Below are 8,270 nucleotides of genomic sequence, written 5' to 3' on the forward strand. Positions count from 1 at the left end.
ATAGGAAACACAACAGAAGCAGAAAACCTTGACAGGACAACAAGAAAAGAGCAGCCCCCAGAAAAATTAAGACTCCCCGCAAAACGCCAGAGATACAAGACTCAACACAATCCCTCTTTGAGAGGGGACTGAAAACATGTGGCAGGGCCAACCTTACATACACACTCACACATATACACACACACTCTCACAGCTACCGCCCTGCCAGGGGATGATGAAATGAGGAACGGAAATTAACATTTCAGGCAACGTCTCACATTGTTCCTTGAGGCCAAGGGCTGCTGCTGGTGCAGCCGCCGCCGCCGCTTCCCTCTCACCCGCCCCCAGTCCCGCCTACCCTCCCCCCGAAACACCCCCGCGCCGCTGCCCCGCATTCCTGCCCCTCCGCGGGCCCACGCGCCTCCCGCGGCCCCAGCGCCCCCTCTCCCTCCAGGGCCCCGGCTCTCCCGCCCCCTCCGGCTTGGAGCCCGAAGCCGCCTGCTCCCATTTCAAAACAGCGATAATAATAGGGACGCTGGGAATAACAACTACAGCCCACACCGCGAAAGCGCCCCTCCCTCGGGTCAGAGGTCGGCGCCCCGCTCTCCAGGTGCCCGGGGCCCTCCGCAGCTCCAGAACGGCCTTTCAAGGTTGCCTGGGCCCCCCAGGCCCGCCTGGAACGTCCAACGGCCCCCCATCTGCCCCTCGCGCTGCCCCGGGACCCCTAGGTCCCCAGGCCCAGCCGAAGCGCCCCGTCGGCCCCTCGGGCTTCCCAGGCTCACTCAGAGCCCACCCTCAGCCGCCTACGAGCCCCCCCCCCCCCAGGCCTGCCCCGAGCCCCTGTCGGCTCCTCAGAACCCCTGAAGACCCCCGTCGGCCCCTGCCCGCCCACAGTCCATCCTCTGCCCCCCAAGCTGCCCGAGACCCCTGTAGCCCCCCCGCCAAGGCCCCAGGCCCGCCAAGAGTTCCTCGTCGGCCCTCTGGGCCCTCCAGGCCCACCCCGAGCCCACCCTAGACCTCGTCTGCCCCTCAGGCCAGCCTGGAGCCTCTCGTCAGCCCCCGGCCCCCAAGTCCGCCCGAAGGCCACCGCCGACCCGCCCGGCTGCCCCCCACAGGCCCACCTGAATCCCCCCACAAGTCCGTCCGGAGACCCAGAGCGCCGTCACCACTGCCCCGGACCCGCGCAAGGCCTGCAGGCCGCGAGGCCGCCCCACGGCCGCCCCGAACCCCGCGCGGCCGCGGCTCTCACCGGCTCCGGCTCCGACTCCGGCTCTGGCCCGCGGCTCAGCGGCGGCGCGCGGGCGAGGCCATGCAGCCCGGCCCGTCACCGGCCCGCGGCCCGAGCGGGAAGGCGGCGCGGGCTCCGAGCGCCGGCGAGGCGGGCGGACACGAGTCCGCCCTCGGGCGGCGCCGCGGCGGTCGGGCTCTCACTGAGGGGGCGTCGGGCCGCGCGCTCGGCGGCGCCTCCCCGCTTGGGGCCCTCGCTCCATCGCGCTCCGGCTCGGGCGGCCTCTGGCTCCGGGACCCGGCGGCGGCTGCGGCGGCGCCGGCAGCATGAGACGTTACCTCCCATTGGCCCGCCGTATCCGCCACCACCATTGGTCCGCCGAGTTAGGGCACAGGGATGCTTACGTCACGGCGTCGGAGAGGAAGTGAGCCTGGGGCCAAGGGAGACGGCGAGATTGACAGTATCTGGGAAGGGCTGGGGCGGGACCAGAAGGACGTCCGGGGTCGGATTGGACAAGGTCGTGCGTCCAGGCGCAAGAGTCACTGAGGTAGCGAGAAGCTGGATTGGCTACGTATTTCGCACAGGGGGCGGGTCTTTTGGCCTCAGACATGACGATTGGCCTTTCCAAGTGCCGGAAGCGGCGAAGGGAACTATAGGGAGCGGGTCTGGGCGGAAGGCGCTAGAAGGCGCGGTGTGGCGGGCCGCCCACTGGTAGGGAGGCGCGCCGGCGAGTTCAGGGCTGGGGAGGGGGCGGTTGGTGCTCTGTCAGCTCATACCCAGACCATTCTGCTCTGTTGCACCTGCTGCTGGCGCAGGGACGCTTGACCACCGTCCACCGACCGAGTTGCCTCTCAGATCTGCTTTTTTAAAGGGAACGAAGATCCTTCAAGCCGCGCGGCGGGGCCAAAGAGAAAAACACTGACTTCAACCAAATAGGGAATTAAAATTAGGAAATATGAATAAGGAGGCAGTTTGCCTTCAGAAGTAATCTGAGAACATACTAAAGCCAAAGCAAAGTGAAGTTCCACAGAAGCAGAACTTATGAATAAAAATATACAGTAGCGAAAAGAAGTGCAGAGAAAAGGAAAGAATGAAACCTTTGAACACATTAATTCACAAATGTTTACTGTCTGTTACCGGCCAGGCACTAAATCAGGCACTGAAAACGAGCTGGAATGGCGGCTCTATCTACCAGCATGTGGTTTCTCACCATGGAGGGAAGACACACGTTCGTTGAATAGTCATACAAGTACCTAATTACAGGCTGTGATAAGTGCTTTGAAAGAGAAGTATAGGGAGTTATGAAGGAATACTGAGTGAAAATCAGGTCTAGTCTGGGCAGTGACTTGACATTTAAGGTGCTGCCAGAAGGCTGAAGAAGTAAGAGTAAGATGTGGTGGAGAACATCTAGTAAGGTGGCTTCTAGCCACATGTGACAAGCACTGGAAATGTGGAAAGTCCAGGTTGACATGTGCTGTGAATATAAAATATCGGATTTCGAAGGGCTTCTCCAGGCAAGAACACTGCAATGAGTTGCCATGCCATGCCCTGCTCCAAGGGATCTTCCCAACCTAGGGATAGAACCCACATCTCCTGCATTACAGGCAGATTCTTTACTGCTGAACCACCGGGGCAGCCCTACTATATGTGGAAATGATAGTGCTTGGGACAATTGCATTAAAATATAGTGTTAACGTTAATTAAATCTTCTTTTTTCTTTTTAATTGTAGCCACTTGGGAATTTTAAATGACATCCTGGCTGCATTCCATTTCTGTTGGACCACCCTGGGCAAAGAGGCAGCCTAACCCATGTCCTTAAGGTGGAGAGAGGCCTGGTGGCTGGAGGGACAGCATTCATTTATTCAAAGCACACTGAGGGCTTTTGAATGCCTACTATGTGCCTGGAACAATTCTAAAAGTGAAAAAATGAATGTTAGTCCCTCAGTTGTGTCTGACTCTTTGGGACCCACGGACTGTAGCCCACCAGGCTCCTCTGTCCATGGGATTCTTCAGGCAAGAATAATGGAGTGGGTTGCCTTGCCCTTCTCCAAGAGATCTTCCCGACCCAGGGATCAAACCTGTGTTTGCCTTCATTGTAGATAGGTTCTTTACCTTATGAGCCATAAGGGAAGACCAGCACAATTCTAAGGCCTGTATTAAATATGGGGTAGTGGGGGCCTCAGATTAGATCACATTTGAGCTGAATTACAAAGGAAGCAAGGCATGTGGATTGGGGAAGAGCACCCCAGCACTCACAGGAAGGAGCCTCAGCAACCACAGAACAAAGCTGGAGCAAATGAGATGAAGGAAGTGCCTGGTAAGAGTCCCAATTCAGAGTTGAAATTTCACTCTAAATGAAACTAAACCACAGAGAGTCTCAGGAAGGTGAGGGAACCCACTGTTGAAAGGGTCCCTCTGGAGCTGATGGGAGCGTGGAGGAGGTGGCTGTGATGTCCAGACTGGTGAGACAGTGGCATCTGGGATGTGTTTTGAAGATAGAGTAGGCACGATTTTGTGAGCTGTGAGAGAAAGAGGCAGGTCTGGGATGCAGTCAACATTGGCTGGAAAGACAGGAATAGCTCTGGGTCACAAAACTGGGAATTTAGTTTTATACAGTTAAGTCTGAGATGCTTGGGCCTCCTCATGGAATACTAGGGGAACAGCAGCAGAGAGGTGGCCAGACCTCTGGAGGCCTCCAGGCACAGGGCTGGATCTCAGCCTGCAAGTAGCACCTGCAGTGAAGGGCTCAGAGACAGCAACTGCCAAAACAGTGCGAACTTGACAGGGGGCTAGCAGGAAAGCTGTCACAGTGGCTCTGGAGAAAAGAGACACAGGAAGAGCGATGGGGACCTAGAGAAGGTGGACAGTGGCAGGGTGGTGGGACAGGGGTCAGGAGCCAACCGCCTGCTGGGCTAGGGGGTTGGAAGGGGCCTGCCAGAGCCAGCATTGCCACATCTTCTAGTTTTTTATTGGAAAATAAATTTTGATTGGACGTTTCAAGAAGAGCACATTTCAATAAGAGTTCAACAATCTGTCAAACATTGTGCGGCCAAACAAAACATCAGATCTACAAATTCCTGACCTTGATCCCTAAAGGGCAGTTCTCCAGCCCTTGCCTGTGAAGTCTGCTTTCCTTTAGCGGTTACCTGGGCTCACCTCAAGGTTCTGGCCCAGAAGCTCTGGGAGAAGCCCAGAGCATCCCCAAGCCCAGTCAGGAAGGCCTGACCCCAGCAGCACCTGTGCTTGAGCATCTCCCATACTGCTCTCTGAGTGTATGCACTGTCCACCCCCCACCCAAAGCTCCTAGGTTCACCTTGCAAATACCTATTCAGGCCTATGTTTGCCAGGAACTGACCTGGGAACTGTGTACTGAGCCACGAACAAAACCAGGTTCTTGCCAAAGGCACTCATGTTCCAGCATGTCTGTGTCTCTGGAACGCAATGGACCTCATAGTTGACCAGACACAAGCCAACCCATGGCTCCCCCAGTGATGCTGGGTGCCCTCCTGGAGAAGAAATGATGCATCCTACCTGGCTCTTCCCTAAGTGAAGGCACGAGCACCTTTCTGCACTCACCAGCCGCCCACACCCCTGTGCCATGTATGGCCTGGGAGAGTGGCGGGCTGCTGTGCCCAGTGGAACTCCTCCCTCCGTTGCTGAGTGGTCAGAGCAGGCCCACAGCCTGGCACCTCCCTTCTTCTTTTTCCCTGGGGCCCTGTGTTAAGAACTGGCATCTGGGTTTGGGCCCAACTGGCCCGGCCTCAGCCCTATGCTCGACCCCAGCTTGCTAGCATTCTCAGCTTTAGAATCTGGAACCCAGGTTCATTTCACAGTAAATTATTACACGTTTCACTTTCCAGTTACCATAGCTCTGTGTTGCTCAGTTGTGTCCGACCATGGGATTTTCCAGGCAAGTGTACTAGAATGGGTTGCCATTTCCTTCTCCAAGCTTTGTGTTGTATTATCCCCCAAACCTCAAGAGGAGGAGGAACTGTGGCAGAAAGCAGGATTCAGATATTCCCGTGGCCCCTGAACTTGGGGCCATCAGAACACCCCCCAATTTTTAAAACTCTCCTCCCAGTACTTTTCCTGTAGTCCTACAAGTTTTGATGTCATGTTAAGAGTTGAAATATGATGATGTAATTTTTTCTTTAATCAATTCATCACAAATCCAACTAGAAGACTGAGAGTGAAAGTAACTCTTCCTAAGACATTTCCTGGGTACTCTTTTGCCCCCTTCTGATGCCTATGTCAGAAGCTTTCTCTATCTCCTTTATACTTTAATAAAACTTTATTACACACACACACACACACACACACAAAGACATTTCCTAATCACACTGTCCTACACTTGCACAGTGAATTTCCACCTGCAGAAGGCGAGGGCCTTGCTCAGTTGGAAGATGGACGCATGCTCATTCAGCAAATGATTGGATGCCGGATATGTGTGCCGGACAATAGTACAGCCTCAAAAAAAAAAAAAACCACACACACACAAAAATGTGTTGACACTTTCACAGTCAGATAGTCAGGACTTGACACACCATCTTGTAATAATAATAATGTAACTGGAGTAGGATGTGCCAGAAGCTTCTCAGGCAGCCACATTCAGTCAGTGGCATGATACCCACCTGCAGCCCCCTCCTTGGGTTTCTGAGAAAGCCACAGACATCCCTGTGCTTCTCGCCATCCATGGAAAGCCACCCCTGGGGACACAACTGAGCTCTGCTGGTGACAGTGGTTGGGACAGCAGTCCTCTGGCTAGTGCCAGTTCTTCAACTAACTACAATGATTACTTTCCAGGATGGTAAATTCAGACTGTTTTACTAATGCTGAATTCAGTAAAGACTTTATATGAAAAACAAATTCCCCAAATTGTCCCTCGGTACTTAGCTGGAGAGATGCCTAGAGGGACAATGTTTTTTTATTTTATTTTGGAACAATGTTTTTTAATGGTCTTTTTTTTTCAATTGAAGTATAGTTAATTTATAATGTTTTGTTAGTTTCAAATGTACAGCAAAGTTATTTAATTATACATATATATGCATGTTCTTTTTCAGATTCCTTTCCATTATAGGTTATTACAAGGTATTTTATACAGTAGTGTGTGTATATTAATCCCAAACTCCTAATTTATCTCACCCTGCCCCCAAACCCTTTGGTGACCATAAGTCTGTTTCTCTATGTCTGTGAGTCTCTTTCTGTTTTATAAATAAGTTCATTTGTGTCATAGTTTACATTCCACATATAAGTGGTATCATATATTTTTCTGTCTCTGACTTCACTTTATGAGATAGTCTCTAGGTTCATCCAAAGAATAATCTCAAATCTAAGTTCCCTTCTTAAATGTATGATGCTCATAGATGTCTTTGGTGGAAAATAATTCTAGTTACATCAGAATTGCCATGTTTGACTTAGACCACTAGCTTGCAAGTGAGATTCCAGAGGGTCCTGGGGGAGGTACACAGGACCCTCTGTGCGAGTTGGCAAAGTTTAGCTCTCTTCCTGATGGTACTAGTTGGTGTCTGTCTGTTTCCCTCTCCTCCTGAGTGCACGTCCATGACTCGGGACAACCATGTCCCTCTGACACTGAGGAGTGTACTTTCTTGTATTTTAAACATTTCTCAGTTCTGATAGGAATATGGTAAATATCCGTAGACACAACCCACATAAACAAAAACCCTTTGGATGTGCTTCCCCAGTGGTCCAGTGGTTAAGAATCCACCTGCCAATGCCAGAGACACAGGTTCGATCCCTGGTCTGGGAAGATTCCACATGCCTCAGGGCAACTAAGCCTGTGTGCCACAACTACTGAAGCCCTCTTGCCTAGAGCATGTGCTCTGCAACAAGAGGAGCCGCTGCAATGAGAAGCCCATGCAGTGCAACTAGAGATTAGACCCTACTTGACACAACTAGAGAAAGCCCTTGCGCAGCTACAAAGACCCAACATGGTGAAAAATAAAAATAAAGTATTGGGCTATTCCATAGAATCTACAAGGGCCTTCTAGGTGGTTCAGTGGGTAAAGAATCCTCCTGCCAATGCAGGAGACTTGGGTTTGATCCCTGGGTTGGGAAGATCCCTGGAAAAAGAAATGGCAATCCACTCCAGCATTCTTGCCTGGGAAATCCTATGGGTGGAGGAACCTGGTGTGATGCAGTTCAAGGGGCTGCAAAAGAGTTGGACACGACTAAGTGACTAAACAACAGCAATATAGAATCTGCATATTTAAGGGCTTAGCTGGAGCCAAAGGTGATGTAGCTGTGAGCACAGCAGGCCTTCACCGACCAGGCAGTAATCATGCTAAGGTCAAGTCCCAAAGGATACAAAGACATTTTAAAATAGTGCCTTGAAAGTCGCTCAGTCGTGTCCAACTCTGTGACAGTCCATGGAATTCTCTAGGCCAGAATACTGGAGTGGGCAGCCTTTCCCTTCTCTAGGGGATCTTCCCAAATCAAGGGTCAACTCAATCTCTCGCATTGCAGGCAGATTCTTTACCAGCTGAACCACAAGAGAAGCCCAAGAATACTGGAGTGGGTAGCCTATCCCTTCTCCAGCAGATCTTCCCAACCCAGGGATCGAACCAGGTGCCTCCTGCATTGCAGGTGGATTCCTTACCAGCTGAGCCATCAGGGAAGCCCCAAAGTAGTGCATGATGTGCATATAATATATAAGCAGTAAGATTGTGACTGCGGACTCTGGAGTGGGCTTGCGCTCAGTGTTTTGCAGACCCGTCTCCACACATCCTCTCCCGCAGCAGTCGTCAGGAAGGGCTCTGGGACCAATCTGCGTGGGTTCAGACCCCAACACCACCCCTACTAACTGTGATCCAGAACAGCGGATTCACTCAGGGTCTTGGTTCCCCACCTACGGTGGGGGATGTGAGCACCCACCCAGTGTGCCCAACACAGCGAGACCTGTTGACCGTGACTGCAAACCTAAGGGAATGCCCACATTAGACCTGGGGGTGTCCTTCCGTATCTGATTTCCAGAGGTCCCCTGCCATCTTGCTCCAGTTCTGAATGCCCATGGGAGCAAGCCTGGGGCATGCATGGGCCTCTGTGA

At 52.6% G+C, this 8,270-nt stretch overlaps 1 protein-coding gene across 6 annotated transcripts in view; it reads right to left on the reverse strand.

Moving 5' to 3' along the window:
• The window catches only part of ANKRD11 (ankyrin repeat domain containing 11), a 118,468-nt gene extending 116,966 nt beyond the window's left edge, over window positions 1–1,502 (reverse strand). For 5 of the 6 annotated variants that reach the window (XM_065925208.1, XM_065925205.1, XM_065925210.1 and 2 more), the window contains exon 1: window positions 1,229–1,502. The gene's annotated coding sequence lies outside the window, so the exon portion shown is untranslated. Of the gene's footprint in view, window positions 1–1,100; window positions 1,123–1,228 lie in introns of those variants that run through there. The other variant, XM_065925206.1, reaches the window with a different exon arrangement.
• Window positions 1,503–8,270: the final 6,768 nt, after the last annotated feature.

The sequence above is a fragment of the Muntiacus reevesi genome, chromosome 2 (genome assembly GCF_963930625.1).
Source record: "Muntiacus reevesi chromosome 2, mMunRee1.1, whole genome shotgun sequence".
Lineage (NCBI taxonomy): Eukaryota > Metazoa > Chordata > Mammalia > Artiodactyla > Cervidae > Muntiacus > Muntiacus reevesi.